The sequence below is a fragment of the Sapajus apella genome, unplaced genomic scaffold (assembly GCF_009761245.1).
Source record: "Sapajus apella isolate SASKATOON/1434 unplaced genomic scaffold, GSC_monkey_1.0 scaffold159, whole genome shotgun sequence".
NCBI classification, from domain to species: domain Eukaryota; kingdom Metazoa; phylum Chordata; class Mammalia; order Primates; family Cebidae; genus Sapajus; species Sapajus apella.
In genome coordinates, this window is record NW_022437099.1 from 69,424 (window position 1) to 79,502 (window position 10,079).

The 10,079-nt window shown below is 42.4% G+C and overlaps 1 protein-coding gene across 1 annotated transcript in view; it reads right to left on the bottom strand.

The window, feature by feature from the left end:
* The window catches only part of TMEM225B (transmembrane protein 225B), a 38,881-nt gene that overhangs the window by 10,174 nt on the left and 18,628 nt on the right, over nucleotides 1-10,079 (bottom strand). The window lies entirely within an intron of this gene.

Below are 10,079 nucleotides of genomic sequence, written 5' to 3' on the forward strand. Positions count from 1 at the left end.
GTGACTTGATAATATCTACAATACTAATAATGTCCAGTGTTTGCATACTGTGATAATATCTATAATATTCAGTTAGCACCATGATATTAATATCTATAATATTAATAATATTCAGTGTTAGCACACTGTGTTAGCACATTGTGATAGTAATAATTTATATAATATCCAGTGTTAGCACATTGTGTAATGCACTGTAATATTAATAATATCTATGATATAAGATCCAATGTTATCACACTATGATATTAATATATATGATATTCATAATGTCCAGTGTTAGCACACTGTGGCAATATCGATGATATTAATAATATCCAGTGTTAGAACACTGTTATATTCACATTATCTATGATATTCATAATATCCAGTGTCTGTTAGCACACTGTGTTAACACACCATGATATTATTCATAATATCCATGATATTACTACTAATGTCCAGTGAAAGCATACTGTGATATTATTCCTTATATCCATGATACCACTACTAATATCCAGTGTTAACATACTGTGTTAACACACTGTGATATTATTCCTAATATCCATGATATTACCACTGATATCCACTGTTGTTAAAACACTGTGATATTTTCATAATATCCAATGTATTACTACTGATATCCAGGGTGTTAGCACACTGGGTTAACACCCTCTGATATTATTCATAATATCCAATATATTACTATTGATATACAGGGTGTTAATACACTGTGTTAACATTGCATTAACCCACTGTATTAACTCCCTGTGATAGTATTTGTGATAGTATTCACAATATCATCAATATTAGTGCTGATATCCAGCATTAGCCCACTGTATTAACACCCTGTGATAGTATTCATAGTATCATCAATATTACTGCTGATATCCAGTGTTAATCCACTGTGTTAACACACTGGGGTAGTATTCATAATATCATCGATATTACTGCTGATATCCAGTGTTAACATACTGGGATCGTATTCATAATATCATCAATATTACTGCTGATATCCAGTGTTAATATGCTGGGACAGTATTCATAATATCATCAATATTACTGCTGAAAATCCAGTGTTAACATACTGGGATAGTATTCATAATATTATTGATATTACTGCTGATATCCAGTGTTAACACACTGTGATAGTATTTATAAGATCATCAATATAGTGTTTCATAATAAAGTATTAACACCATTATATTATATTATATTAACACCATTATATTAGTAATGCAGTGTTAACACTGTCATATTAAAAATATAGTTAGTAGTATTAACACTATTATATTCATAATCTAGTGTTAACACTATTATTTTTTTTTTTTTTTTTTTTTTTTGAGACGGAGTTTCGCTGTTGTTACCCAGGCTGGAGTGCAATGGCGCGATCTCGGCTCACCGCAACCTCCGCCTCCTGGGTTCAGGCAATTCTCCTGCCTCAGCCTCCTGAGTAGCTGGGATTACAGGCACGCACCACCATGCCCAGCTAATTTTTTGTATTTTTAGTAGAGACGGGGTTTCACCATGTTGACCAGGATGGTCTTGATCTCTTGACCTCGTGATCCACCCGCCTCGGCCTCCCAAAGTGCTGGGATTACAGGCTTGAGCCACCGCGCCCGGCCAACACTATTATTTTAATAATATATATACTATATATATATTTATAAGATCATCAATATTAGAACTGATATCCCACATTAATATTCTGTGATAGTATTTATTATATAATCGATATTTCTACTGATATCCAGTGTTAATTGTGTTAACACACTGTGACAGTATTCATATCATCAGTATTACTACTGATATCCAGTGTTAACACACTGAGATACTAATCACAATATCATCAATATTACTACTGATATCCAGTGCTAACACACTGATGGTATTCATAATATTATCGCTATTACTACTGATATCCAGTGATAACACTGTGTGACAGTATTCATAAGAACATCGATATTTTACTGATATCCAGTGTTAACACACTGTGATGGTATTAATATCATTGATATTACTACTGATATCCAGTGTTAACACACTGTTTTACTATTTGTAATATCATTGATATATCTACTGATATATCCAGTGTTAACACACTGTGACAGTATTCATAATACCATCATTACCACACTGTGATAGTATTCACAGTATCATCAATAATACTACTGATACTCACTGTTAACACTTTGTGACAGTATTCATAATAACATCGATATTTTACTGATATCCAGTGTTAACACCCTGTGATAGTATTCATATCATCGATATTACTGATATAGTGTTAACACAGTTTTAGTATTCATAATATTATCGATATAACTACTGATATACAGTGTTAACACACCGTGACAGTATTCATAATGTCATCATTACTAGTGATGTTCAATGTTAAAACAGTGTGCTAATACACTGCAATAATATTGATAATAGCAATATTACTACGGATATCCAGTGTTAACACAGTGTTGTCATATTGTCACATTGTTCATAACATCACCGATATAACTCCTAATATCCAGCATTAACACACAGTGTTAACACACTGTGATATATACTGCTAACAGCCAGTATTTCACACTGATATTAATGAAATATTGCTGTTATATTTATAATATCCAGCATTTACACACTGTGATATTATTCATAATATCATTGATATCACTAATATCCAATGTTTACACACTATGATATTTAATGAAATAGCGCTGTGATGTTTATAATAACTAGGATTTACATGCTGTGATGTTATTCACGATAACATTGATATCACTAGTAATATCCAGTGTAAATGGATCAAGCCAATGAACTTACACTCCCATCATCAGTGTTTCTGCGTTCCAAGTCAGATGGAGAAAACAGATTTGCTTCACAATCACTTGCTGACCACACATTGTCTGCAATCATGAATCTTGGAAATAAATCATTTCCAATCCTCTTTTTTTAAAAAAGTTTTAATTAAATATTAACACATTAAAAATTAGCTAATCATAGTGGTTCGTACCTGTCGTCCCAACTACATAGGAGGCTGAGGCAGGAGGATCACTTAAACCCAGGAGATCAAGGCTGCAGTGTGTTGTGATCAGGCCACTGTACTGCAGCTTGGGCAATAGAGTAAGACCCTCTCTCAAAAGGAAATAAAATTTAAAAAATAAAATAACACCCGATTCCCTTCTCCTTGTACATAATTTCAAGGCCTAACCCAGACCTTCTAAGGCATTCTGGGTCAATATCAAGTTCACAATGATCTCTTCTTATGAATTTCAACATTGCTACTGTCCCAACAGCCTTCATAGTTCACTATTCCAACACAACTCTAAACTCTAGGTTCATGGTGTGTAGGGCGTAGGTTTTCTTTCAACTTAGTCTCAGCATCTCCTAAATATTACTTAATAAGTATTTACATTAAAAATTAGCCTGATCACATAATTCAGAGACTAAATAAAAGAAAATCCCCTAAACATAAGCCATTTCAAAGTCCATGCTGTGGATTATCTAAATCTTTGCTCCCCAAATAAAGAATCCAACTTCATTTTCTTTCTTTTTTCTTTTTTTTTTTGAAGGGGGGTGCAGAGGATGAAGTCACACTGTGTCGCTCAGGCTGAAATTCTGTGACGCAATCTCAGCTCACCGCAATCTCCACCTAACGGGTTCAAGCAATTGTCCCACCTCAGCCTCTCCAAGTAGCTGGGACCACTGGTGTGCGCCATCAGACCCAGCTAATTTTTTTATTTGTAGTAGAGACAGGGTTTCACCATATTGGCCAAGCTGGTCTCGAGCTCCTGACCTCAAGTGATCCGAATGCCTCAACCTCCCAAAGTGCTGGGATCACAGGCATGAGCCACCATGCCTGGACCCAACTTCATTTTCTTTAAATGGCCATACACCTGATAATGGTGGGACAGCAGATTGAAATCCCAATGTTATGAATCATTTAACTTCCATTTCTCTTAACAGATGGGATGACCTGCTCATTGTACCCGCTCTTGGAGTTTATGACTTGGGTAGAAAAATGCACGTTTCCTAACAAGGAAGAGTGTGAGTAAGACAAGAGTCCACTTTTCTCCTTGTACTTGGTTCATGGAACATACTTGGCTGGGTTCATTCATTTATTCATTCATACAACATTTACCTAGCTTCTCCAAATGCCAGGCAAGTTAACAGGTGCTGGTAGAACAGATCCTCACAATAGAGCTATGACAGCACTCCTGCAGATTTGCTCCACACGGTGAGAGAGGAACATTAGCTGCAGGCTTTACTGACATGAGATAGAGCTTCAGGTTAAACAAGAAGAAAAAAAAAGTCATGGCCGGGCACAGTGACTCACACCTGTAATCCTAGCATTTTGGGAGGCCAAGGAGAGAGAATAGCTCAGTATCAGGAGTTTGAGACCAGCCTGGGCAACATAGTGAGACCCTGTCTCTTAAAAAAAAAAAAAAAAAAAAAAAAAAAAATTATTGGCTGGGGATGGTTTTGTAGGCCTGTAGTCCCAGCTACTTAGGAGGCTGAGGTCGAGGCTGCAGTGAGTTATGACCGTGCCATTGCACGCCAACCTGAGCAACAGAGTAAGCCACTGTCTAAAAAAAAAAGACAGAGAGAGAGAGAAAGGGAAGGAAGAAAAGGAGGGAGGGAAAAAAGTCACTAGTCTTGCACCAGAACGCTTTTAAGTGTGAGACTAATCTTGACCCTCTGATATGAGAGCATGGTTGGAAGGACGAATTAACTCTAAATTTTGTCTAAGCCACGAAGATCAGCCGGCTAGGTCAGCTCCTCCCCGACTGCTCTCCGAAGCCCCTGCCCTGGGAACAGACAAATGGACTCTGGGGACCTCTCCATGGGCTGGATCCAATCTCCGATGCTGCTGCAGCGCCAAAATCTCGACACACTCGCAGTACCACGCAAGAGACGGGCAGTCACTTCAGGAAAGGAAGAGAGGAGAGGGTAGGTACAAGGGTAATGGTAGGCAGAGCTTTCCAAGAAAGGTGCCCAGCCGAGGAGAAGGCGTTAGAAGCTGCGTTCTTTCTCCAGGAGGGGATGGACGAAAGCAAAGATCCCTGATTGTGACCTCAGGAACACAGCCAGGCCCTTAGAAATCGGCAGCGGGCCCCGCCCCTGAGACCTGGACGTGGGTCCAGGAGCCCCACAAGCTGGGCCCCGCCGCCAACCTCGTTTCCAACGGCTACCGCGCGGACCCCTCCTCCGTTCTCCGCACGGGGGCGCCCAGCTCCTCCACCCACCCTAGGGGATGCTTGGGAACCGCGGGGTCCGCTGCGCGCACTTCAGAGTCACTTCTGGGAGGCTCAGAGGCCTCATCTTGATCGCGGGCCCACCAGGAACCGCCCGGTACAGAGCAGGATAGGATGGGGGCGCCCCAAGGGAGAACTGCAGGAAGATGGAACGGGGGATTTCTTCACCTGCCCTTCATCGCCTAAGTGGGCCTAGACTTTAACTGGCTGTCCATTCTATGTCATCGCCACGGTCCCCATGTGCACCCCATTTGTCCTCCCCTCTTCCTGCCCTGTGTGGCCTCCCCCTACTCCAACTCCCTTCATGACCGTTGGCTGTGATGACCCTGCGGGGCCGGCGGCCAGCCTATCCTACTCTCCCTGTGTGCACCCCAACGCCTCCCAGCTCAGCCTGGAGCATATATTAGGGTTGGCGCAAAAGTAATTGCGGTTTTGCAATTTGTTTTAATGGCAAAAACCGAAATTACTTTTGCACCGCCCATAAATAAGCACATGGAACCTGCAAGAAAAGCCTTAGAGAAGGGGCCAAGATCCAACCGCCTAGCCCACCAGGAGTATGCGTTTGTCAGAAGCATATTGAAGCAGGAAAGGAAAAAAAAAAAGATTAAGGAGACAAATTGTTCGTGATAAGAGATTTCCTGATAAACTCAGAAACAGCAACGTCCAATTATGGAGCACTTAACCTGACACTATCTCATTAATCCTCACAACAGTCCTGTGCAAGTGGTGGTTTTTTGTTTCTTTTTACCATCTTACATGCCAGAGCTACAGTTGGTATGCAACAAAGGCAGCATCCGCACCCTGGCCTGCCCATACCAGAATGGGGACATCTAACTGCACCCCCAAAGGACAATGGAAGAAGACTGTGTCGTTTGTAATATGAGCAAATGATGAAAAGAAAACAAATGCTTGTATTATAGCCAAGCTGTAATTTTATAAACATGAATGAAATACACATACAAGAGGCTAGTCGCTTTTTTTTTTTTTTTTTGTGACAGTCTCACTCTGTACCCCAGACTGGAGTGCAATGGTGCAATCTCAACTCACTGCAACTTCCTGCAACCTCTGCCTCTCGGGTTCTAGGCAATTCTCTTGCCTCAGCCTCTGGAATAGCTGGGATTGCAGTTGCACACCAGCACACCCGGCTAATTTTGTATTTTTAGTAGAGACAGGGTTTCACCACATTGGCTAGGCTGGTCTTGAACTGACATCAGGTGATCCACCCGCCTTGGCCTCCCAAAGTGCTGGGATTACAGGCATGGGCCACCACGCCTGGCCATGACTAACCATTTTCTAAAATCAGAGAGTAAATGGGAAGTGTCCACAAAATAAATTTTTTAATTTATGTAGTTTCTTGTTGATTTGTAAAGGGTGTCATTTGTTTGAAATCATCCTTACACTCTTGGATTAAAACAATGGGTCCTTCACACACTTGTACTTTGAAGGGAGTATAAAATGTGATTCTCTCACACCTGTAATCCCAGCACTTTGGGAGGCCAAGATGGGTGGATCACCTGAGGTCAGGAGTTTGAGACCAGCCTGGCCAACATGGTAAAACTCTGTCTCTACAAAAAAATACACAAATTAGTCAGGTGTGATGGCAGAGGCCTGTAGTCCCAGCTACTCAAGAGGCTGAGGCAGGAGAATCACTTGAACCTGGGAGGCAGAGGTTGCACAGGGCCAAGATCGCATCACTGCACTCCACCCTGGGTGACAGGGCAAGAATCTGTCTTTAAAAAAACAAACAAAAAAGTGGTTGGGTGCGGTGGCTCAGGCCTATAATCCTAGCACTTTGGGAGGCCCAGGTGGGTGGATTACCTGAGGTCAGGAGTTCAAGACCAGCCTGGCCATCATGGTGAAACCCCATCTTCAAAAAAAAAAAAAAAAAAAAAAAAGTTATTCCATATGATATGAATGTTACAAAAAAAGATGTCAGTTTGCAGACTCTGGCAGGGAGTTACCTGTTGGGAGTAGTTCCCACCACACAACCCAGGATGCCAATGTTTTCTCTAGTTACATTTAGATCTCCAAATCCAGGCCATCCCTCTTCAAACAATGCTAGTCCTACACTGCTAAATGTTTACTGAAATGGATGAATGAAGGCAACATTTTGAGATGTGGGAATCCCATAGGGCTTTGTTCTCTAGATGAATCTCTGGGGGCCTCCTGTGGTGGCCCTTGGTTCTTAAACCTCCTCAGTTGCCCACATACTATGTCCTAAGGTAAGGCATTTCTCCAGAGCTCACTTATTACCTTAAAAGTGCCATACTCCCAAATGTAGACCTTGACATGCTAGCTCTTTTGCCTAAAACTCTCCCTGCTCCTCTCCCACCTGTCATCTACCTTTATCCACCCTTCTCCCCACCTGTCATCTGCCTTTACCCATCCTTTTGCTCAGGCCAAAAACCTAGGAATTTTCATATTACCACTTTGCTCCATTGCTAGAACCAGAGGTGACAGTGACTTGTAGCAAGGATACATGCCCACTAGCAAGTTCTGGTTAACAGAAAAAAAAAAGAGTAAACTTGGTCACCATGTAATAGAAATGCAAATCTAGTGATGGCAGCAGGGGTATCTTGACATGAGATATCAATTTGGGAGCTTTGACCTGTGATCTGCCATTGTCAAAACTATCCAACACTGTTTCAGAGCCAGAGTTTGACTAGCTCCCTTAAAAAAAAAAAAATCTTTTAAGAATAGGCCGGGCACAGTGGTTCACACTTGTAATTCCGGCACTTTGAATTAGCGAGGCGGGCAGATCACGAGGTCAGGAGTCCAAGACCAGCCAGTCCAATATGGTGAAACCCCGTTTCTATCAAAAAATACAAAAATTAGCTGGCCGTGGTGGTACAGGCCTGTAGTTCCAGCTACTTGAGAGGCTGAGACGAGAATCACTTGAACCCAGGAGGCAGAGGTTGCAGTGAGCCAATATCGTGGTGCCACTGCACTCCAGCCTGGGTGACAGAGCGAGACTCTGTCTTAAAAAAAAAAAAAAAAATGGCCGGGCGCAGTGGCTCAAGCCTGTAATCCCAGTACTTTGGGAGGCCGAGGCGGGTGGATCACGAGGTCAAGAGATCAAGACCATCCTGGTCAACATGGTGAAACCCCGTCTCTACTAAAAATACAAAAAATTAGCTGGGCATGGTGGCGCGTGCCTGTGATCCCAGTGACTCAGGAGGCTGGGGCAGGAGAATTGCCTGAACCCAGGAGGCGGAGGTTGCGGTGAGCCGAGATCGCGCCATTGAACTCCAGCCTGGGTAATGAGAGGGAAACTCCGTCTCCAAAAAAACAAAAACAAAAACAAAAACAAAAACAAACTTAGGATATTCTCTCCTAGTATCCCAGAGAGCTCTGTGAGCATTTGAGATCAGCTGCAAACTGGTAACAATGAGTCATCAGCGATGTACTAGGGAATGAAGAGCTATCAAACTTCTCTGGGTTTTGAGATCTGTGTAATACCAGCATTGCTTTGGGGTATGTTTCTGTTTTTGTTTTAGTCTCACTGTGTCACTCAGGCTGGAGTCCAGTGGCACAATCTCAGCTCACTGAAACCTCTGCCTCCTGGACCCAAGCCATTCTTATGCCTGTCTCCCAGGCTGCTGGAATTATAGGCGTGCACCACAACGCCCAGCTAATTTTGTATTTTTAGTAGAGACAGGGTTTCGTCATGTTGACCAGGCTGGTCTCAAACTCCTGACCTCAAGGGATCTGCCAACCTCACCCTCCCAAAGTGTTGGGATTACAGGCATGAGCCACTGCACCCGGCCTGGGGTATATTTATTAAAATATTCTTCTGTAAAATGGAGTTAGCTGCTTTGCAGAATAAAGTTTGGATACGTACAAACATACGTTGTGTATAAGTAAAAATAAGATAAAGGGGCCCGCTACTATTGTATTTCTCTTCTATCCCACTTCATGACCAAAATGACTCAGAACACAAACTTATGTATCAGGCCAATTAAATATCCGCTTTAAAATATTGCCCTGAAGGATGGTTTTGATTTCACTTTTTTTTTTTTTTTTTTTTTTTTGGAGACAGTTTCACTCATGTTACCCAGGCTGGAGTGCAATGGCGCGATCTCGGCTCACCGCAACCTCCGCCTCCTGGGTTCAGGCAATTCTCCTGCCTCAGCCTCCTGAGTAGCTGGGATTACAGGCACGCACCACCATGCCCAGCTAATGTTTTGTATTTTTAGTAGAGACGGGGTTTCACCATGTTGACCAGGATGGTCTCGATCTCTTGACCTCGTGATCCACCCGCCTTGGCCTCCCAAAGTGCTGGGATTACAGGCTTGAGCCACCGCGCCCGGCCTGATTTCACATTTTTTAAAGTGTGTTTTACTTATTTAAAAAATATGGCCAGGCCCAGCAGCTCACCCCATAATCCCAGCACTTTGGGAGGCCAAGGCAGGTGGATCGCCTGAGGTCAGGAGTTCGAGACCAGATTGGCCAACACACTAAAAACCTGTCTCTACTAACACAAAAATTAGCCAGGTGAGGTGGCGGGTGCCTGTAGTCTTAGCTACTTGGGAGGTTGGCGCAGGAAAATCGCTTGAACCCAGGAGGCGGAGGGTGCAGCAAGCCAAGGTTGTGCCACTGCACTCCAGCCTGGGTGACAAAGCAAAACTCCATCTCAAAAAAAAAAAAGTATTCCTAGTTCTACAGAAACCTCAAACTATTTACTTTTATTTTATATACAAACAACTTCCCAATCAAATAGCCCTTTAAGTCCCAAACATTCAGCTTTTCTTACAGAGGTCTATGGAAAAGTTAGCTTTTTATCAATGCAAAGGAAAGTGATCCACTCTTGCTGTGAAGCAAGTTTCAGGCAGGAAAGGAGGTGCATCCAGAAAG